Source organism: Astyanax mexicanus, chromosome 25 (assembly GCF_023375975.1).
Source record: "Astyanax mexicanus isolate ESR-SI-001 chromosome 25, AstMex3_surface, whole genome shotgun sequence".
Lineage (NCBI taxonomy): Eukaryota > Metazoa > Chordata > Actinopteri > Characiformes > Acestrorhamphidae > Astyanax > Astyanax mexicanus.
In genome coordinates, this window is record NC_064432.1 from 21,825,374 (window position 1) to 21,850,339 (window position 24,966).

Consider the following 24,966-nt stretch of genomic DNA (forward strand, 5'->3'; position numbering starts at 1 on the left):
GGGTAACATACATATGCGCTCTGTCACTCTCAGATTTTCCCTTAGATGCAGTTACCAAGGACACTTTAAATACAAAAGGTTGCTATCCACCCAGTTCTAAGAATCTGTCTCTTTTTCGAATTAAACTGTGTGTGTAATGGACAAAGGCTAATCCAAGAGTAGCTTTATTTAAAGGATAGGAATGTCACAAAATGCTTTCAAATCCTCTGAGGCCGAGATACCCCTCGCTGCAGAACCACAAGTCCAGGGGGTGGGGCTGGATCTGATCCAAGGGGTGGAGCCTGATCTCCTGACCACCCATATCTTCTTTTCATTGGTTTTAAGTCATCGCATTTCAATTCGTCGTTAAACTTAACACGTGTCGCTTACGTTTCCCGACCAGGACTTATTTTATCTTATCAAATAAATCCTGGAACCCAACCTTAAGACTTTTACCGTTTATAGATCAAAATGTTATTTGCTACGTAGCACATTTAAATCACACAATACAGATTTAAAAGAAGGAACATGTCTGTGATTACAAACATAATAAAATGCTGTACATTTCCTATATAAATATTAACTATTTCATTTTTTATCTTTAATAAAAAGGGCCTAAAGACAAAATAAAAAATAAATAATTAAAATAAAGGATGCCAATGAGTGTCTTATCTACCAGCTACCATGTTCATTTATTATTACAGATATTAATACACAATCAAAACGGCGAACAAACAGAAGCAATCAGATTTTCAATTAAGTAAAATCACCCAACGAAACTAATTAATAGTATTAGCAAAATGAAAATGTGTCTATTATGAACTTACTTTCACGTTCGTGATTGTTTACTTGACTCCGAAAGGCGAGTGAGTAAAACCGGATGGGGAAGAGTCCGATCTGCTTCAGACCAATGAAAACACGACGTAGGAAGAGTTGGATCAGATCCAGCCCCACCCCCTGGACTTGTGGTTCTGCAGCGAGGGGTACTTGCTGAGGCCAGCAAGATTCTATTATTCAGCTCAAGGTCCTCCTACACAGAGTTATCTGACAGACAGACTGAATGAGTCATCTTACTGTCCAACATGTCCAACAGTGAGGGGGTGACTTTGAGGGTTTGAGATGCTGTACTGTACCAAAGTCAGTGTTGCTCTAGGCAGATCCTTAAAAATAATTTTTAAAAAATCCTTACCATGGCTTCAATCAATTAAGTCTTAAAAATGACACAATTTTGTTTTTATTTTCTCACACGGATATCTCTTAATTTTAAATGCAGGTTAGCTTACTGATAGCAGACTGAACTAATCGGAAACACTGACCCTATTTGTGGTTTAGAAGAGCGCATTTCAACAACATTTATTATTACTTTCCTTTAGTTAGCAAAGACAGTACTGCAGGCTAGAGTTGAGATGTGGGAATTCTGGGCCAATGCCAATATTACACATGTATATATGCTCATGCCAATACCGATATACAGTACCACTTTGGACACACCTTAAATTCAGTGTTTTTTTATTATTAAAAAATTTGGAATTTTAACTATTAAGAAAAACATACGGAATTATTAAGTATACAAAAAGTATTCAATAAATCCTACTATGTTTTATATTTTAGATATAAAAGTATCCCTAAGTGCAGGATATCATCAAAAACATTATGATAAAACTGGCTCCTATGAGGACTACCCCAGGGAAGGAAGACCAAGATTTACCTCTGTTGAACAGAATAACTTCATCCTCAGGTCCTCAGAAGCCGCAAGACAGCACCCCAGATAAGTTCTTACTAAATGCTTCACATGGTATTTTGGTTTGTTTAACACTTTAAAGTTAATACATGATTCCTTATGTGTTCCTTCATCGTCTGGACAACACCTCTTAGTATTAACTAAGGAATAGAAACAAACATAACATTTACATGTCTTACATTTAAGCTTTCAACCAACTATATGCAAACAATAAAATAACACGAGTCTCATTATAAATTAGTTTTTGGCATCACAATTTTTGGTTTCACGTTTATTTAGCTAATTGGTTCTTACATAGACTGGTCAAAGCTTTAATTTAGTTTTGCTTAAATTAACAGGATAACTGAAACAATAGTTATTTTAAACTAATTAAATAATAATAAAAATAGCTTAAAAACGGCATGCAATAAATAAGTCAAACAAGTATCGGTTATAACAATAATAATTCTAAAAGTGCAATTATTGCCTGATACCAATATAATTTCGATATCATTATTAATCCCTAGAAGAAAGTAATGGATAGTTTAATAGCTGGCTTGCTAGATTAGCCAACATGCTAACCAACCATGTCAATGCACGCCCACACGTAACAAACACTAGCAGACTCAAACACACCCACATGAGACAAAGCTGGGGCAATATTAGCAACATGTTGCCTGCTACTGTCTAAAGTATAGAGGGCAGTCTGACAGCATGCAGCACAGCAGCCACACTAGCTAGGTCAAGACTCTCTGCATCACTGGAAGCTACCAAAAAAAGGACACAGATCCGGGCCCTGAGGGCATCCGTCATTCCATTCAAATGAACTGGAACATAATTCAACCGCAGAAGGGGACCATATCGCCATAGCAACACAGATAAGGGAGGGAAAGAGGGTCAATGACATCTGATCCAGACCGGCTGAGGAGAAGGCTTTGACTCTGATTCAGTGAGAAACGACTTCTGCTGCTCTATTTCTCCTCCAGACCTGAGTTGTACCTTCAGTAATAATGCAACATTTAGAGAACAGCATATTAAAGCATATTACATAATTTTGTTATGTAAATTTTTGTGGTGTCTCAGCAGATAGCAAAATTCTGGTGAATGCCATTTGCAAACATTACATAACTTCAGCCTGTACTTTACATATTCTGGGTGTGTGTTCAATGAAAAAAGTGAGGTTAAAAATATTTATGAAAAGTCAGATATATCCCTGCCGCAGTCGGGTCACCCTCATCGCTCATCCGGCCTCTGCTGAGATCCATTACATAATATTTATGTAAGACAGCCGGTGCCACACAAAGAACTGCTGCTTTATGCTACAGAGACATCCAGCAAAAAAAAATAGTGAGCAAAATCAGTGCTTACAAAAAACTAATATATACAAAAATGACTGACTAATAAACAACAAAACATACATAAGGCAAAGACAGTAAGATTAAATGTCAGAGGAATGCACATAATAGTATTTATATGATTTCTGCCACTGGTCACAGTAATCCAAGGAAGGAGAGACCACCATTGATGTGACAAAAGCTACCCTGTCTAAGTGGAATCAACAGAAATGACAAGAGGAGTATGTCAAAACCAACAAGGCAATGTATGGGGTCAAGCAGGCTGGTCAGAGTGCTCACTGACCCTTGACCTTGAAATAAGTGATGAAAGGTCTGTTGAAAGGTCCTATGAGTCTTTTTTCTCCATCAAATGGATGGACGATTGTGTGTGCTCTGTCTAGCTGTTGCGCTAGAAAAGCATATCCAATACAGACTTAAATCAGCATTCAGAATCATCATGCCTTGTCCATCATTTCCACTTCAGACCAGGACACTGTAACTGCACTATAAAACTTTGGTTGCACAGCGTTTTTCTTAGTTCTGGAGACAAGTTTTATGTAGCTACACCAGAGTTATATTAGTGTAAAGTCCTGTAATACTATACTACCACCCCAATCAACTTCAGATGCTGCTTCTGGATCTCTCAGCTTGACAATAAATGCATGTGTACAGATGTTCAGAGGGGGCATTTAAAGTGTTATTTGTATTTACAACAGCGGAGTACAACTGAATTATACTCCCCATCTGTAGGGGGAGCTCTAGAGAAATCCTATGAGTTTTCAGCAGGATAATGCTCACCCTCACACAGCAAAGGTTTCACAGTAATGTCTCAGCCAGATTGAAACATTAGCTTGGTCTGACTGATTGCCAGACTTATCACCAATCAAGCATTTATATGACCATCTGGGATACCAGCTTCTGCATCCTACGAGTGTGCAGGATCTAAAGACCCAGCTGTAACTGTATATTTGGGTAAATGTGCTGCCGGATGCCATACTGAACCTGTATGCCTCAATGCCCCACCGTATCTCATCTTGTATCCAGTTGGACCAACGGATTACTAGAGCCCCCTTTCAACTGTACAACTCAGTAAATATATCCTTTCAAATCATAAAAACTAAATAAGTACTGAGTAATATTCGTTTGTGTATGGATTCTATTTAATGTACACCATAGAAACGCAAACACAGAAAGGTGACCTACGTCAATGGAGTAGAGAGCAGCACGCCATACATACAATCAAATCTACCAAGGTCCTACCATCAACCGGTCATCCTCAGCAGAGTCCAGCCCACATGTTGACCACGAGTGATGCTCCAGCTATTGGTGTGCAGCTCTGCAGGGTTTGGAATGCTGAGGATAAGCCAGGAAAGAGATGACGACTCATATCCAGCTAACACCCCAGACTGGGATTAGTAAATGAACAGGAGCGGATCAGAACACTTTGACTAAGCCTCTCCCCTCAAGTCCATATTAATGCCCCTCTCTTTCTCTCTCGCTCTCTTTCTCTCTTTCATTCTTCATTCAGACTCCTCTTCCTGTGCTCACTTTGCACCACCCACTGCTCCTTTCTCTCCCTCTCTCTTACACACACTCCCTTTCTCTGTCTCACTTTCCTGCTGTCTCACTTGCCCACCCACTCAAACTCCTCTTTATGTTGCTGACTTGCACTGCAACAGCAAAGCACTGTGAGATATGGGACGCAGCACCGGTCAGCTTCACAGCGGGTAAAACGAGAGAGAGAGAGCGAGGTTAGATGAGAGTGTTGGGGGGTGGGATGAGTGAGAGAGAGAGAGTGAAAGAGAGACAGACAGGCAACTGCTTCTGTCAGCATGCATCACCAATGCTGAGTCACCGCACAGCAAGCAGAGGGAGGGGGGATGATGGAGTGAGAAAGTGAAAGACAAGAGAGAGAGAAAGATGAGAAATGACGAAGTAAGCTCACATGGCAAAAGAGTGTGAAAGAAAAATGTGTGTGTGTGTGTGTCTGAGTCTGTGTATGCTAGGGTAACACTTGACACATGATGAATATTAAGCAGTCAGTAATGGACTAAATTAATTCAGGCTAAATTAACCTGTCGGTGAGAATCTGAACACCTAAACCACCTAACTTGCTCTCTTAGACAGTCCATTATCAGCAATCACAGCTAAAGGGCAGGTTCACCATATTTCACATTTCAGCCCTTTGATGTACCTGTGTGTAGATTTCTAGGCACTATAGATAGGTTTAAGACTGCAATAAGGATTATTATCATTGAATACTACTCAGTTATTCTATTAAATTGGTGTGTATGCTCCTTGATTACAATAATGTATGCATAATAATGAACTACAAATTTCCTAATATTTCAGTATTTTCTATAATAATCTTTTCTTATTTTGTATGTATTCTGCATGTATGTACTGCTCTGGAATGCTTCCACTTTTGTGCAGTCTCACTTAGATAACCTCAATTGTGGGTTGTAAGATAAGTCTAAAACGGCAATAACATCGTGAAGAACAGCCAATGTAAATTGCATTACCCATCTAAACCAACAGAGGGAGCTATTCACATTGCAGACTATGATCATGTGACATAATGAGGCTGGAGGTACAGTGAGCTAGAGTGAGGTACCATGAGGAAGAATAAGGTAGTGAGGTACAGTAAGGTAGAATGCTGTAGGTTGAGGTAGGGTAAGGTAGTGAGTGAGAGAGGTTAAAAGTGAACACAACATCAAACTTATTAAAAGTGAGTGCAGCTAAGCAAAGTAATGAAAAACCTCTGATCAAATGCGCTACTTTAGCATTCAGCTCGTTTATATTTAACTTAGAATTTACAGCCAAAGGGCTGTCGCTGTGGCACCTCCCGTGACAATGCTCAGAATGCAGATTGTGCTGCGTCGTTCTTAAATGTCCTGTGACACATTTTTAATGCATCAACACACAAAACCCAGTCAGCGTAGGTTTAGGTATCTGTATTCACATCCATCACATGCATGAATTATGTATTTGGACGAATGTTCTTACAGCTGAATGCCATCAAATCCTCACAGCAATGCCTCTACTCTAAAATAAGTCTTTTGCAGAAAAGTAGAGAGCAAGAGGAACACAATCACTATATTTAGGGCTGTATATGGGCAGGACCTTGGCAATTAGATATGCATCATGATAGAAACCTGAGTAAAAGTAAAAGTTAATTTTTTGTCTACTCAGGACAATGGTATCCGAGGACAGGTGTGTGTTTTAGAAAATCTACGCAGTACTTTGATATATCTATATTTTGCTACACTAACTCTAAGACTGGGTGGTTTAACCCCATGCTCTTACAAATACCACACAAGCTAATCATAACTATCTATACCCACACAAAACCAAATGTAACACGCCTCATCCGCAATAAAGCGTATACAGCTCATACTCACGTGCTCTCAGTGAAATGGCAGATGCTTCACACCAGCTTTTTTCTGCTCATATACTGGGATAGCCAAGAATTACCGTACATCACTGCCAGTCCTCTCCAGAGGCTTGTTATGCTATGCTATGTTCCACCAGGCGCCAACTGCCCTGTTCCACAACGCTAACTGCCCAGGCCTTTCCAGAAGCCTGAGCTCAGCGGTTTCGCACAGGCTTGGCCCGGTACAACAACCCTGGCAGCGGCCCACGCCAGCCCCAGTCAACAGCTCTCCTCTCGCTGGTGTGATGATGAGTCAGGACCTGACTGCAGCAGACCACTGGGCCACTGCTACAAACATAAACAACAGAGGTGAGAGGCGGAGGCAGAAGGGAAACAATGGCTGTGGACACATGGTTAGGTGTAGTGTGTTTACAATCTCTGTGGTCAAAAAGGATGAGATCAGGGCTTGTACAAAGACGTGCAAGTCCATATCTATTAAATTGTGTCCAAATACAAATTTTTTATTACAGTGAGTACTCACACTCAGACGGAATGACAATAAAAGCCTATTGACTTAAAAGGCCTAAAGTGCTCCCAAGAAGACATAAGGTTTGGCCGAGCTGTTCCTCTTGCTGACAAGTGGGTCCATCTCAAGTCTCCTATTGAGACTTGACTCCTATTGCCAGAACAGTGACGGGCCCACAGACCACATAATACGAGCACAAAGCAGCAAATTACTCCCAGACGATATGAATCAATCTCAGACTCTAAGGCGTTTATTTATCTGTCACTTTTGGGCTCGCCTTCAGCCTGAGCGTAGGGTCCTGATGGAAGTCCTGTATTTCAAACTCATCATTACATCCGGCAAAAAAGCGTAGACTGTCATTCAAAAGTGACTGAAAAGCCACTCGAGCCCCACTCCACTGAGTGACAAGTGGGTGGAGAGGCCGCTTACACGCTGTTTCCAAGCAACAACAATGGTTCTTGCAGAGTAATTGGCCGTAATTAGCATAACGTGTCAGGCAAATGACTGCCATTTCTGTCTCCTCGCTATAAAAGCAGCGGTGAACGCTGCACTTTAAGGAAACTTTATGGATTGCATAAATTATATAAATTACACCCCTTACACTACTGCTGAAACAGCGTTCATGGATCAAGAAGGAAATCTGTTCAAAAAAACATACTCTTCATTTACTGTTTTTTTTGTACTTCTGTAATCATGCTATTTAACTACTTTATTATCATTTTACTTTTTCCTATTTACTTATTTAATTTAATGCCTAGCACAGAGTGATTGTACAAATGTAGCAATTCTCAGGTGGTTGCAAAATGATTTTTATAGAATTGTAAAAAGGTTGAATGCTGTTGCTGAGCTGGTCTGGTATCCAAGTTGTTTTTTTACATGTGGTTGTTAAGGGATTCCCAATTAGTTGCTTTGCACTTTTAAGTGGTTTCTATGATGTTACTAAGTGGTAGCTAAAATATTTCAGGTGATAAAAGGGCTAAGTGGTCTTACATGTGGCAACCTTGGGATTGCAAGGTGGTTGATAAGGTGTTACTAGGTAGTTGCTAGGGTATCCTATCTGCTTATGTTAGATGCTATAGTATCCCAGGTGGTTGCTATACAGTTTATAGATGGTTGTGATGCTAAAAGTCCTTACCATGCTGTTGCTAAGTTACTGTTATGGTATTTTAGGTGCTGCTGCTATAGAAACTGTTTAGAAACAGCATAGCAACCACATTGAACACCTTAGAATCTGTCTAATATTTCCACTGTAACCATTTAGCAACACTTTGGCAACTACTTATATTTCAAATGTATTCATGTATCAGACCAGTCATAATGAAAAATGGGCATGCATTGTGTTTAAGAAATATTAACAAAAAAAGACATACGTTTTTTGAGAGACAGTAATGACATATTACATAAAATTAAGATTTTTTAAAAAGCACCAACAACTAAGCAGGTGAATGGGAGCAAACTGACAGCTGGAACTCCATCATGTGAACAGAGGCGTCCTCTTGCTGAATTAAGCAAGCCGGGGGTGTTTATGATGACAGAGATAAGCTCGCTTTATCTAGGGAATATGAGGCGTTGGGGGGGTTAGACCCATTAGGTCCCTCTTTCTTTCTCTCGCATGCTTAACCATCACTATCCACCCATCACGCTCTACCCAGCCCCCATCATGTTCACTAAATCGTACAACATGGCTGTGGCACTGCCTCTTGACCCCTTGCTGTCTGCCCTTCCCCCCCCAGCATTTAATCATCCCAGGAAAGCTTACAGTTTAGTTCCATTCAATTCCGTTTAATTCAGTGTGTGTACTGAACGTTTTACAACACAGCTTTACACACAGCCTAACAAGCAAATCCTGGTTCATTGGTTCACCACCGACAAAGACAGTCATCAGACTACTCATCTTTGTAGATATGTCTCCCAAAAACGCTTGTCTCTTAGCCAGTCCTTGAGTACATTTACTCTGCAGGGACATCAGATTTGTTTCTCAAATCAGATCTGTTGATTGACTGATGACTGTTCACACTGTTATTTGCAATGAATCAGAATGGATTTGCATGTCCAGATATCACAAACATTTATGTTAAATAAAAATGCAAAACTGCATTTTAAACCATACAGTGTGTGTTATTATTCCACTAACTATGGGATTGCTAGGCAGTTGCAATGCTGTTTTAAACGGTTCCTATGTAGTTATGCAGTTGTTGCTATGGTATTTCAGCTGGTTGCTATGCAGAGGCTACTTAAAGTGGTGAATATGCTTTTCCGTGTGGTTGCTATGCTGTTTAAATTGGTTGTTATGCTGTTGCCAAATGGATGCTAACCAACTGAACTACAATTTAATCACGATACTTTAAATTCTTACAGAACTGCTCTTTTAAGTTTGTGTTAAACAATGACACTTGGTAAGTGCACTAAAGCAACAAGTGCATGCTTTAGGACACTTTCATTTGAGAGTCTAAAAATAAGATGAGCCCCTGCCTTCTTTCCTTCCTTCATACATGCAAATTAGGCCAGATGTCCTATCTGCCTCCTGGGTGGGTAAACTCATGGGACATGCACTGCTGATGGAGACAGAGGTTTATCTTGCAATATTTTACAGCTGTGTAAGAAACACCTACCATTAAAGTATAATAATACATTTCAAGAACAGAAAAATGCATACATTTATTGTGAAGGTCCTTCTTGAGCTTTCAATACAGTGCTAACCAATTTTAAGGATGAATGTCACAATATAGTAGACAGTGTGACACGCCACCCACCCCCCAACCACATTGTCATATCTAAGGGTTAGGTTTTTTTGCATGGGCGTCAGTGTGCAGTCTGGAGTTACTGATAACCACACATGGAGAATGCTGAGTGGACAACACTCACAAATGCAAGATTCCTTAATCACCAGCCCATGGCAATACATACAGTACATATACATACATATACATATAAAACATAATTCCCACAATTTAAAAAGTATTTTTTTATCTTTATTATGACCTGTTGGACGTACTACCAAGTTAAATGTTTACGGTTAAACATATTTTTTTTCTATATAAGAATGGACTTGTACCAAGAGTTGTACCATGGTGTATGGAATACATAACTAAATGCAAAATATCAAATGAAAACTTATTTGTGAACCTGTTTTTAAAGCAAGTTTTCATTTAACTGGAACTTGTAACTAAGTTCATTGTTTTTTTTTTTCTTTTTCATAGAAATGAGTGTCTGACTGGTGAACCAAGTCTTTTTACCTTAAAAGAACAAATTAAGCAAGGTACATGTTATAAAAATTATAATGTTAACACACACACAAGTCATTTTTACATTTAACGTGGTCATGATGAGTTTCTTTGATTTACCAAATTGAAAACCTCTGGAATATAATCAAGAGGAAGATGGATGATCACAAGCCATCAAACCAAGTCGAACTGCTTGAATTTTTGCACCAGGAGTAAAGGCATAAAGTTATCCAAAAGCAGTGTGTAAGACTGGTGGAGGAGAACATGCCAGGGTGCTTGAAAACTGTGATTAAAACCACTGTTATTCCAGCAAATTTTGATTTGATCTGAACTCTTAAAACTTTATGAATATGAACTTGTTTGCTTTTCATTATTTGAGGTCTGAAAGATCTGCATCTTTTTGTTATTTCAGCAATTTTAGTTTTTCTGCAAACAAATGCTCTAAATGACAACATTTTTGTTTGGAATTTGGGAGAAATGTCCGTAGTTTGTAGAATAAAACAACAATATTTATTTTACTCAAACATACACTTATAAATAGCACAATCAGAACAACTGATTCAGAAACGCTGTAAAGGGTAATCTGTATGTTTTAACTAACGTAAATAATCTGAACTATTTGGCTGACAGAGAGAAATCCCAACGCATTTAAAAGCACAAAAACATGCATCAGTTAGCATGGTAAGCTAACACTGCGCTTTTATCCATAAGTTAAACAAGTGGAGGAGCCTGTTGCACAAAACAGAAACTACAGTGAGAAACTGAAAGAATTAAACAAATACTTTGGTTAAAGCTCAGTTTTTGAAGGAAAAACTCAGAATGAATGTCGTTAAGGTCATTTTAACCCACAGAAAAATTCAGAAACCGAACCCGTCCATCCTCCTCAGTCTCAGTTTGTAACGGTCAAACCTGACTCCAGCCTCTCTCAGCCGTATCCTCCCTCCCTCTCTCTCTTCATATAACTCTATTTTTCTCTCCATGTCTTCCTCTAAAACCGTCTTTAAGCACTTACCTAAACTCCATGGCTGTTCTCTGCAGTTCCAGCCCTGATTTTGTGAGAATAGCAGCGACTAGAGCGATAAACCCAGCTCTTTACAACACCGACACTTTACCCGACCTCCTCTCTACACTAACCCTCAGCAGAGCTGTCAAACGGCTCGAGCGCCAAGGGGGCGGGGCTCAGCGCACAGGCCTACAACTGACCAATCAAAGAGCAGCTCTGCGGATTTAGGGCGGGCTCTCTCTGTGATGCGACCTTTGACTTGTGTCAGCAGCAGCAGTGACCTGAAATGCACCAGTATAGCCAGTACAGCAGGAGGACAGATCAAGTACTGTACTAATATTATATAAAAAAGAAAAAAAAATACAAATGAGCGTAACATTATGACCTCCTCCTTGTCTTAACACCCATTATCCATGTTTTTAGGCTTCACTGATCACATAGAACACATTGTAGATCTATTATTACAGAACAATACAACCTGCATCGGGGCCAAAAAAAAGATGCTCATCTGATTTTCTACCTGTCTTTTTTATTGGGGAAAAAGAAATAATTTCTCACTAACATGCTCTAAATGATCTTTTGTAACATGTAGTTGTCATTGTCCTTTTTTTTTAGTATTGCTCCTAAATTTACTTTGCATGACTAAAAACTATAAATTGTTTGAAGGCTATTTTACAGCAGTGCTGCTGGAGTTTTTTTAAAAACCACTCTTTACTCTATTAGACACTCATCTGTTCCTGCACTGATTTTGTTGGTCAACTTCCAGTCATTCATCGATGGTGATGTGTTTAAAAACTCCAGCACCACTGCTGTGTCTTGGCAGCACAACGCACACTAATATAGAGCTACAAATTGTCCTATGTGCTTATTGGAGGACACTTTCCTCTTAAAGGAGGAAAACTTGGAACTACAGTGGTTGTTTTTGTCTTTTAGGAGGTTACCTCATGCATGATTACTGCCAGACTTCTTGAAATAATCAGATGAGATAATCCTGGCCTTTTCTGTCTGGCTTTTAATTGAGTCAGTGGAACGTGCACTAGGCACATCCACACACTCTACAGCTGAACACATGTAGTTTAGGTCTATGTTCAACTGGCCGTGCAGTTTAAATCATCTGCCATTCCAAATATATTGAACATTGTACTGGACATGTATGAACATATTGGTTAAAAATAAGGGCAAATAGCCTGTTAGACTTATTTAGATAAAATTATAGACATAAGAAAAAATGTATACACTTAAGTATTTCGAAATTATAGTATTATAGTATTTCCAATTGTATTTCAAACTAATACATACTCTAGTATAGACCATGTACTAAACTTGTGTTACAAGTGAGGGTTTGGCTGGCTAATACATATATATTAATGGTAGAGCTAACCTGTTTCGTACTACTTACAGGATGCAATGAAATGTTGCTATGCTAACATGCCACTTTTTCGACTGTAGGGCGAAATGGATTGGGTATAGTTTCTCTTTTCATTTGTTGTTGTTGGATGTGTTTAGTTTCACATTAAGTTTCTAAAATCAGCCTTCCCCATCACCCACCACAGATCAACTGCCCATCGTCCATCATGCCTAAACGTGTCCAGATATGTCCAGATAAACCATAACGGCTACCCATTGTGCCCAGAATTATCCGTCCATAACATCCATTGTAATCGCAACAAACATTACCATTTCTAAGTATGTACTATAAATATTTAAGTCAGTGTAATATCTTGACCTGTTTATGTTTAGAGAAACCTCCAACCTCCAACTTTACCCAAAGCTGCAAACAATCCCACCCCTCAATATATGGACAGCAAAAGTGAAAGAGTGCTTCCATTAGCAGCGCTCACATATAGGACTTGTTTACAGTTGCTGCAGGCAGGCTGTTAGCTGGCTGGAGAACTGAAGCTCTGTTCTGCTCTGAAGCCCAAGAGCATCATCAAATAGACACCAGCTGATCCACACTGGGAGCATCCGGATCTGCTGAGTCATTCTGGGCCACTGTGGGGAAACAGGATAATTGTCCTGAAGCGTTGTTAAGAGCAGGAGTCTCTGGAGCTTTACACTGCACTTAATAACATGTACACAATACCCATGTGGAGATCATATTTAGCCCTTTACTGTTCTGTAGGAACATCAATCAAAGTGTCATTATCCCATCATCAAGAAACCTGGTAATCTAATCGCTAAAGTGCCACTGCCCCATGCTAGGCTAACATTGTTATAAAACATGGGACTAAGAAGACTGTCATCAATGAGAGATGCTAGGGTAATGAGTCTAACAAACACCGGCATAACTGTGACCAATGAGATATGCTAGGCTAACAATGCTAACAAACACTGGACTTAAACTGTGACCAATGGGACATTGGACTTAGACTGTCAATAACAAGAGATGCTAGGCTAATAAAGCTTAAACTGTCACGAACGAGAGCTCCTTTGCTAATAATGACAACAAGTACTGGATTTGGACTGTCATTAATAGGAGATGCTAGGCTAATGTTGCTAATAAACATGGAACTTAGACGGTCACCAATGGAAAACAATAGGCTAATATAGGCTAACACTGAACTTACACTACCACTAATGGGAGATTTTAGGGAGGTTAATAACATTATCATCTACTGGACTTACACTGTCCTCAACATGTGATTCTAAGCAAATAATGCTAATAAATACTGGATTTAGACAGTCACCAATATTAGATGCTTGGCCAGCAATGCTAACAAAAACATAAATGATACAGTTTCCAATTAACTAATTTCTGTAGACACACACCCAAAACCGTTAGTCCCTCCGAAATCCCTCACCTCTTTATTAGTTTGGTAAGAGGGTGTGGTTTAGCTTTGTAAGCAGGAGGTGGGACTTACTTTATTCTGTAAACACAAACATAAACTTCTCCACAGAGCTGAGACTGGGTGAACTGAGCTATAAGAACTGTAAACAGAGACTCAGTGATGAAAAAAAAACCCTTTAAAGGCCGTTGCTCCTCAAAGCAACAGGAAATAAAGAGATGGAGGGAGTGATTTACAGCTTCCAGCTTCCAGCATTCTTCAGAACACACCCTGACTGGTGTGGACCAGGAGAGCTTTAAATAACAGCTGGACAATAGTTGGCACACATTACCGCCAGCACATTCGAAGCATAAAAAAATACACCCACACACATACACACAGTTTTTATGTGTATACATTACACACACAGCATCTGTAAAGAATACACACCATGAAATGCGTGTTTACAGATACAATCCTCAACTGCTATAGGCCCATTAATATATCACTCTAATACAAAACATTCACTTCCACTAAAACTTAAGAAGGTTTTCCTCCTCCTGTAGATTTTTCACAATATTTTTTACATTATTGTGCCTGTATTTGTAGCTGGAAAATCATATTAAAATGATTTATTATTATTAATGAAAAGTTTATACTCTGTATTGACAACTGTATCAAAAACTGCATAATTGGAATGCATGAATTACTTGTTTTTACAAAACAGATATGTATAAACAAACATAAGTATAAAATTACAAACTAACTGTGAAAAACAAATTGTAATTAGTTTGTATCAATACAAAAGTTACAACATATTCTGTAATTTCATTGTGATGTATGATTGTCAAATAGTTGCAGTTTATAATTGCAAGAAGATGAGAATAAAATGTTTTAAAAAACTGATTGTGAACTTTTCAAAAACTTTAAAATAATTAGACATTATGGGATGTATTGTGCATTTGAGGCTACATTCACTTTCCTAGGACAAAAAGTACTATACTGTACTGTCCTGTTTCCTGATTGCCAATGCCAGCATTCAACTAAGACCGCCAGTTAGCCATTTGACTAAATCTAGCATGTTTAGATTATTACATAATAATGATAATTGATAAAGCTTAAATGATATTTATTGTCCCTGTTATTTAAATACATTAAGTCAAATAAAGTCAAACCCACCCTACTATCTATTACATTGCTGTTATGTATGATTAGCTGAGGAGGTGTGTGTTTGGTAAAGCTACATGCAACTCCAGTGGGATCACTGGTAGCCACTAATTTGATCTACACTCCGTTGCATTCAACAGCACTGACCTCTGAAGCTTCAGCATCCTCTAGTGTCTGGAGAAGGAAAAACACCAATGCTAAGTTGCATATGCATGTGTATGGAGGGGTATGCGTGCTGCACTTTGGTCACTTCTTTGACTGGCAGTTTGCCAACCAATCAAATTAAAGGCCTAATGATTTGCACTACGTCACTGATTACTGCACACCACGTGTCTGCACACCCCGAGGCCTATAGGGTCAATAGGTCACCAGGGGCTGTTTCCAGTCTATAAAAAATCAATACGAATCAGCTGCAGCTTACAAACCCAAAACAGCCATCAGTCACGCTACTGATACCCCATCAACCCCCAAACAGCTACGACCCTGAATCCTGCCTAGGAAATTTAAAAAATAGATATTTAATATTTAATAATAACATTTAATTTAAATTGATTAGGCATTCCTAATAAAGTGACTAGTGAGAGAAAGCACAAGATAAGGTAGGTGTTTCTAATGAAGTGAAGACAAGGTAATAGTAGATGCTTATAAATTGGCCAGTGTGTGGAAGTACAAGATAGGGTAGGTGTTTCTAATAAAGTGGCCAGTTGTAGATGATCCAGCAGGAGTGTGGTTCTGATCCGCAGCAGGGTGAAGCACTGCAGTCAGAACCGCATGCATTAATAAAGCTCTTTCGTTTGTGTACAGAAAGTGTGGGTAGATTTAGAGGCGTGGGCACGGTGCCGCAGGGACGGCTCTTACATAAAGCTGAAACAGACTGAAGAGCCGATGCCCTGCATTATTAAAGCTGTACGATGCCATGCTTTTATACGGTTATTTATAGAAGCTGACTGGCAGTGTGGTGAATATTTGATGGTATACAAGAGTTCAACTCATTACAGTGTGAAGATGTACTGCATGCTGTTATCAAGATCAACAACCAAAATCAACATTAGTGACAATAAATGAACAGCACTTTTAATATCAATCAGCTACATCAGGACCCAGAAGGCCAACCAGTCAGAACCCGTGGAGCTGCAGTCGAGTTGCGCTCGCGTCATCTGGATCGTTCAGTGTAAGGAGGTTAGGATTGAAAGTTTTAGTCAGTCTTTTTCGCGTCCTGGCGCTCTGGTAAAATCAACCGTTTAATATTATCATAAGTCTTGAGACTTGGCTCACGCAAATAGTGATGTGAACAATGTCAACAACCAATAGGAGAGCTCCTGGAAGCCGCAAGACAAGAATATTTTATGTGACTGTTTACAAGCGATTTAAAAAAGAACACATTTTGCAGTTAAAATGCCTTATATGGTTCTTACTTTAATATGTACAGGATTTTAAACACAGGTAGCATTTTAAAGTCGTTATATTATGTATTAAAAATATATATTATTATATATTATTAAATAATATATATTATTAAAAATATCAAGAACTAACAGTGTGGCAAAAAAACAAGTCTCTGATAAATCACAGTATTGATATGCACATTATTTTTTAATTAATATCTAAATTCCACCAGAAGCATGATGGGAAATAATCTCAGAAAGAATCTAGTTGCAGTCTTGCAGTTAGTGATCCCCAGTCTTTGCTAAATCTCAGTCTGTTAGTAAAAAGTCTGTGATGAGTCTTTAGATGCGAGAGGGTGTCAGACTTCAGTCTGTTAAAAGTCTTTTTTGAGTCTTTTTAAAGTCGTGTAGTGTAGGAACAGCTTTAGTAGACACAATTCATTCCCAGCCAATTAGCACTCAATAGTCAAAATTCCAGGCAATTAGCCCTAAAAGCGAACTTTCATCAAAGCAATGAATAGACAGAATGCCAGCATTATTTGACTATTGCTTCGACTATTAGAGATATTGTTCTGCCCAGTTAGGATGCACAAGTGATGCGAATTAAACTGACAACAGGTGCACAAGAGAAGCAACAGTAAGACAACCACCAACAAGTGAAGGGTTTAGCAGGTAGTGTCCACACCCAAATACTCTCTTCTTATCCTTCCTGACTGATTCTTCTCTAGCTTTGCATTTTGCTGTTGTCCTTGTCACTACTGGTAGCATCAGGCAGCACCCGCAGCCTTTCAGGTCTCAAGAGCATGGAGGAGATACCAGGACAAAGGCTGTTACATCAGAATAGCAGGACAGGATCGTGGAAGGGCATCAACCAAGCAACCACAGCAGAGAACTCCAGAATTGCCCTGGTTCTTTCCAAAGTTGAGAGGAAGTTTATTCAGAGTCTGAATAAGCCAATGTGTGATTTAAGCGTTCAATTTTTGTGAGCAGTCTATTAAAATCCACCCACGTCCCTTATGCCCAAATCCAATTATTATTCCTTATCTCAAACCAATTCATACAAATGACAGCATTTCCTAACAGAATTCAGAAGATGTCAGTGGGTTTATATCACAGAGTGCACAGAGTTTTTCTGTATGTTTCCAGTTTAAGAACGACTTTTTGCTAATCAACTGAATGCTACCCTTTAACAGCGCTGGAGTTTTAACTAAAGCTCATCAGAGCCTGAAACACCAAACCAGTACAGACGAGAATCTGAGACTTTAATGAGTCTACTCCATTCAGGTCACACCCATCATCTATAATGGTCCCATTTTCATTTACATACTCTCAACCCTAAAACCCATCAGGATCCCCCCCTAACCTACCCAAACAAAATCAATTACCACATTCAGCGCCGCCCATCAACACGACAACCTGCTGACAAGTTAAACGGAGCAGTGAAGCATGGAGACTCGGAATGGGTAATGCACTGGGACCACCAACCCAGTCTTAAAGAGACAGTCTGGAGATAATTCAGAATTATTATTATTATCTGAATACTGAGCATTTTGAATATTAAAACTCTCAAAAGCGACTTAAGATTTCAACTGTTTAATTATTCTTCATATTCATAAGGCATTAGACTACACAGAAATGATAATTTTCAGGTTAATTACTTTGTATTTTCTTTCATGCATGCATCCACTATTCTACACTATAATGTAGGAATCTTTTAGCAGTAGCAGAGACAACAGGAAGAGAGGAGAAATGGCCAGTTAATTTCTATGCTCTATTTTCATTAAATGAAATGGAATGTTCAGCATCACTTATCACACTCTGTATTTAGTTTATTCCTACTTTACAAATTGACTGTTTTCTAACTGAAAGATATGAGCTGTAGAGGACAGACATAGTAATGTTAGCTGAGCGACCTTAGCCTTAGCATCTTCAAAACAGCCCTGCTGAGGTACATTTATGATTAGAATAGCACTGCTGAGGTACATTTATGTTTGGAATAGCACTGTTATGGTTTATGATTAGAATAGCACTACTGAATTACACTTATAATTAGAATAGAACTGCTGATGTACATTTATGAGTAAAATAGCACTGCAGAAGTAAACCTATGATTAGAGTAGCACTACTGAGGTACATTTAATGATTAGACTAGTTAAATGTGTGACAAGAACAGCACTGCTGAAATAAATTCACTATTAAAATATAATGTGCTTTGCTTTTTTCTGTTAGGATATTAACGCTAAGTGTTAAGTAAGTGCTTTTCCTTTGAAAAACAAGAAAAAATATATTTTTAGACTGTTTAATTTATTTAGTGGTAAAAAGTGGCAAGTTATTTTGGGCCAAACATGTATATTTTGGTGCCCCCCTACTTTAATGTTCATTATATGGGAACATTATAAGGGAACAGCCACTCATGTTGGGTCAGCTGATCTAGCGCTGCACTACTATAGGTCACGGTGTTCCCTAAGGACTAGAAATTTCGTCTGGAGACGCCGCCTAATTCATCAAATCAGCGACACGAGTAATCATCGTCTGATCAGGACAATTCCCCAGAGTGAGTCAGCGATTACCGTCTACAGGGCCGTCTCACTAAACCCTCTTTTTCATCTGGGCTGTCACTTCTGATACTTATACTCCGGGTCTGATTTATTAGATTACACTACACTCACACTGCCATGTGACTTCAGTAACAGCCAATCAAAAATTACATGTTAATGAGCTCATGAGTATTTAGCACAGAGACTAAACTGGCCACAAATTTCAGAATTGTATTTTTTAAATCTGGCTTTTGAATCCGTAATAAGAGGTTGGATGCAAATTAAAAAAGTAATATCATGCAACCCTGTTTACACCTGGTCATGTCATGTGACTAGTATCTAAATTGTGCATGCATTTATACTTGGCAGACAATGGTATGTCTAAATTTCGGCAGTTTATGATGAGTGTATGGTTGTCTTGTCTTATCTTGTCTTGTCACTGATTCAGGTGTGCTGTTATATTCCACACAGGTTCCAGTGTGAATGAGGAGTGTGAGAAGGGAGAATCCAGGCCAGTCAGTGCTATAAATACATCACAGGCCTAACAGAGGTTCAGAACACTGTAAATATACAGGCATACAGCCATGTCTACTCTGCTCCATCATCATAGTAGGATCATAGGATGCCATTTCTTTGCAGGATTAAACATTTAAGACTGTTAACAATTCAATGTGAAATGCTTCATTCTAGAAAAGCTCATAATTGATAGTTTAACACATTAACACAGCCAATAAATGGTGTTTGGAAATAACACAAGTTTTTGGAGCGGAAATAATATAACATTCAACAAATATGACCTCTGCCTTGCTCATGTGTTCCCTGTCACAACCCTTTAACCCTGTTACTAGCATAAAAATTAATCACACAAAACGCTGATTGATGGTAGCAGCACAGACATCCTCTATACCTGCTGGTGTGTTGTGATTCAATCAGAAATTAGAAGATGCAGTATTAAGTAAGACGTATTAAAAGCCATTAATATCTGATTCGACACGATATTTATGGCACAATATAACGTTTTAACATCACTTTATGTGCATATGCAATAGTTACATCGCTATATAAATCACTATCAAAACTGTCTATGCATCTTGGCATGTTCTCCTCCACCAGTCTTACACGCTGCTTTTGGATAACTTTATGCCATTTCTGGTGCAAAAATTCAAGCAGTTCAGTTTAGTTTGATGGCTTGTGATCATCCATCTTCCTCTTGATTATATTCCAGAGGTTTTTAATTTGGAAAAATTAAAGAAAAACATCCTCATTAAGTGCTCTCTTATTTTTTTTCCAGAGCTGTATATGAAATGATTGATTGTGGATTTGTCAATTACAGTGACTTAACCTTGACACAGTCCATAATCATATCATTATGATTTTAGTGCACTATACTGTACTATACTGACTTCATACAGAGCATTACATTAAAGTCTCACAGTCTATAGTACCAAACCGCACACTACCACTAAACAGTACATCAGAACAGTACCCCAGCTTTAGTACACACTCATCTATAGTACACTAGCTGCTCAGCCTACAGAGTGCAGTGTTATCGTGCAGTGTGTGGTTTGGGACGCAGCCTTGAAATAACTGCATATTTACCTATAAGACCAGCAGAAAGACCAGAATTTAAGACCGATTTAAGTAAAAATAAGACGATAAAGTCTAAATTCATCACTTACGGTTGTGCTGAGACGGCAGGCGCGTGCTGTGTGATCAGCTGGGGCATTAACAGCTCTGCTGCCCCCCCCGCCTCACCACTTGGTTTGCCCCACAGCACGCGCGGACAGGCTTACTCATGTTTTCCACGCCCTTCCTGCGCTCGGATTGGCTAATTCTGTCCTCCCACGTGCGCTCTGATTGGCTAACAGCCCGTAGTCTCAAGCTGTTTGCTATATAACCAATCAGAGCGCAGGAAAGCTTATTTTGGCGGAAAATAGGTGGGAAAAAAATGATTTCAAACCAAACCCGTTGATTACAGGCTTATACTTGCGGTAAAATTCATGAATTATTTAGATGAATTATGTAAATTATGAGCTAAACAAACACCCAACGGACGCGATAATATATGATATCAGCTTATAATATAAGACGTAGCCTAAATATCTGCCTAAAAAGAGTATTTCAGTTCAGATAAATTGTAATTTATTTAATAATTTAAAAAAAGGAATAATTGATTTCAAAAATACACTAAATTACATGTATGTATACTATGTTTAGCTAAAGCGCTTTATTAAAATAATCTCATATAAAAAGCTTTAAAACTAATTTTATGATAAAAGTCTGTTTGCCAGATATATCACATAACAAAATTATTAAAAATACAGGGAAGTACCATTATGTACATTTGTTTTGTCATAATTTTTTACAATTATGATTCATCACAGAATATTATTTTGACTAATACAATTCATATTTTAAAGCAATTGACTTTTATAAGTATTATACACTTCTGTCATTTTATTCACATTTAAATATCCAATAATAAAAGCTTTAGTCTTAATAAGTAAAAATGTGTAATTAATGACATAATATTTATGTGGTTCATCAAAAAAAATATTTTAAAATCGATTGACACCACAAGTCAACACAACCTGGATACTGTAGTTAATTCTAAGTTTACTTATGAACTTATATATCAGATCTCTGTACTAAGACCTGATCGGGCTCTCGGGACCCTGGGCGAATTGGTTGGGCTAAGAGGATGGGGTGACAGGGCAGAACTGCATGGTTACCAGGGCAACCCTTTAGAGGCCTTCCCTCTAACATTGAGGAGACGGTTGCCATGCCAACAGTCCATTATGAGTCAGCCCCATGAAAACCCTGGGACGGGGGAGTGGGGGGGGATCTTAAAGGGGTGATGGGGGACGGAGGAGCAGTGAAAGTTATTTGCATTCCTTTTAAATTTGGATTTCCTTTGATACCGACTGAAAACTAGCAGCGGGTGCAGCCTGTACCCCTCCTCACCCGCACCCACCTTCATTATCACTGAGGATAATCGCATGAAAGAGTCGCATTTCCAGGCTTTGAGAGGCTTTGCTGGGCTGGAAATGAAGCATTTACGGCACGCATGACGGCACTGAGGGTTATTTTGCCATTCTGTCTTTATTTATTCAGCTCTTTTTCTTTTGGTTGAGGTATTGTTCCATTTACACTGAATAAAAGTAAAAGAGACAAGGCCTTCCCTCTTGCTTGGCCCACACTACAGGATAAAGAGGGACAGATCAGTGTTTTTGGGACTGATCTCTTATCATTTTTCAGCTTGATCAGCCAATCACCAACACAGCTTGAGGGTGGGGCTAGATGCAACATTAAACTTGGCAATATGTCACAAAAGTGCTGATTATTAAACAGTAAGATTTAGATTTATCACTGCTGCTGCTGTACTTTTGGTGGTGGTTAAATGTGGACTGACCAATTTGATGTTCTGTATGGTCAGCATCATTTGTTTGGCTAGTTGTTTTGCTGTGCTGTAGCTATTTACTGTACAAGCTGTAATATACGCTCCTGAGAGGGGTATCCAGTTAGTGAGGGTTAAATGTCCTTTATGAACTGACCACTGTAAGGGTCAGCTTAATTAATTACATTTCAGCTTTAAATCATCTGATACCGATACAGAACCATAGGATTTTCTATCTCTACTACAGGGTTTGTTTTTTCTTGTAACCGATGAGATATTATTTACAGAGAAATGAAAAAAAGATTTCAGCCAACACATGCTTGGTAAAATTACACATTCTCACAATTACTGCAATCACAAATACAATTTATAAACACAATTTAAATCCACCCTATATACTGTATCTGTATGAAATAAAGGATCATGTCCTAACAGAGAATCAGCACACTACACTTCAGAATATTTCATATTCACGATACATGATCACAACAGCCTAACTAGGGTTATATATTGTCAAGAACTATATATACAATACTATATTGAGATATTTTTGAAATATTGTGATATTAATGGCAAGGCCATTTATTGTGATTGTTACACCCTCTATGGCACAAATGAAATATTTTGGAAAAAAAATGGTATTAATATATCAATGACAAAATCCCCCACAGCAACACTGATCATTTTAATGATGCAGTGGAACTGGATACATTTTTTATTTAAAAAAAATTAAAACACTATTTTATTAAGTAAATGAAAACAACCCCAAAATATTTCTTTACATATTCATGCATATCTATAGTATATTAGATATTTATATTATAGATATTATAGATATTATATAATATTAAAATTAAATTTATTTGGTCAATTGCTGGCACCGTGTCCCATGTGGGTTTGGCTCTAAAAATTATTGTTTCACCCCCAGGTGAAATGTCAAACCCACTTCTACCCCACCTCTTTCAGTGAACGGAGACTTATCTTGATGTTATAATAACATATACTGTAAAAACGAATTATTTTGTTAAAAATAATAAAATAAAAAAATAGATTGTTAAAGGAACAAAGCCCGGTCAGTGTGGACCGGACATCAGCAGCACACAACAACCCCACCCATCTCCAACTACCATCATTCATCCTGTACTGGTTCTGAGTGCAGGATAGTGCAGGCTGGCTAATGCTGGTAAGTGCTGCTCCAGCTGCTTATGTTTATTGATCCATAATGTCTGGATCTGGATGCCACTTTGTCCAAGCAGCTCATTCATCCTGTAGCAGGAAGCCCAGTCCGCCATCAGAGGTTCATAGAGAATGCATCACATACTGATTATACTGATCACCACTAGTGCTGTTTAATCTAATCACTGAGGTAGATGACATTACAGTACTTACAGATTCTTTTTATTTTGGAAAACATATTATTTACTTGGTTATTAGAATCAGAATCAGAATTAGAATCTTTATTCGCCTAGTACAAAAGGCACAAGGATTATTTCTTGGTGCAGGTATCAACATTTAGATTGAATGTATTAATAGATGGATAAAACATCTAAACTGTATATAAGCACAAGATAGACTAAGAAACATGAATTAGAGTACACATGTAAAAGTCCAATAGGATATATGCAATGTAGGTGTTACAAGCAAGCAACAAAACAAAAATACAAAATTACCAAGGGTAAGTTCAATTTAAATATGCAAAAGTGTATAGTATATGGTAAAGACAGTAGATTATACATTAGTTTATACCGATTATATGATATAGTGTAATATAGTATAAAATGGTATAATAGAGTGCAGGTGCAGCACATACAAATAGTTAAAAGGTTCAAAGTTAAAATAAAGAAATGTAGACGTGTCCTTGGTTATTATTGCATTATTTTGAATGCTTATGCTTGTATTGAATTACACTCCCAAAGGACAAAGTACACTTCATACAATTTATTCTATTTTATTCATATTTATTTAGGTGTTAATTTTAGGTATTATTTTTCTTATCCTGTTTGAAGATTGAGTTAAAAACTCAGGTTCTACCTTCAGTGCTATGTAGAACCTACTTACCAGCGTTACCTTGTACAAATCCAATTGCTCAAACCACTTCAGGAGATGGTCTGAGACACATTTATAACAGAAACATGATTTAGACTGTTGTAATGGGTTAAATACAGATACACATCTATTTAATGAGGCTGTTCTTTATAACCAGTAACATAATTAACAGGCTAGTTGGTGTGTAGACATGTTGATCTTACCCCATCATAAGATCTGTAGGTTCTGGTGGTGAGAATTGATTGAAGAGACTCCTCTCAGACTTTTCTTTTCAGGGTTTCATCACTAATAGATCTGAAAAACATAGTTACTGTTATTACAGGAGATCTACACGACACTGAAGACCCCACAGAGGATGTAGTAAATGTGGGGGGGTCGGTGTGTGTTGTGCTGGTATAAGTGGATCAGATACAGCTGCTACATCTTGTAGATGTAAAGTCAGAGATATAAGCTCTGAGTCTGTTGCTGCACAGTTTGTGTTTGTCCTTCATCAGTGCTCACAGGACGCTG

At 38.3% G+C, this 24,966-nt stretch overlaps 1 protein-coding gene across 3 annotated transcripts in view; it reads right to left on the bottom strand.

The window, feature by feature from the left end:
* trim2a (tripartite motif containing 2a) overlaps positions 1 to 20,756 on the bottom strand; it is a 38,468-nt gene extending 17,712 nt beyond the window's left edge. The window contains exon 1 of one of the 3 annotated variants that reach the window (XM_015606778.3): positions 20,693 to 20,756. The gene's annotated coding sequence lies outside the window, so the exon portion shown is untranslated. Of the gene's footprint in view, positions 1 to 4,293; positions 4,761 to 11,168; positions 11,293 to 20,692 lie in introns of those variants that run through there. The other 2 variants (XM_007230280.4, XM_007230279.4) reach the window with 2 other exon arrangements.
* Between the last annotated feature and the right edge of the window lie 4,210 nt (positions 20,757 to 24,966).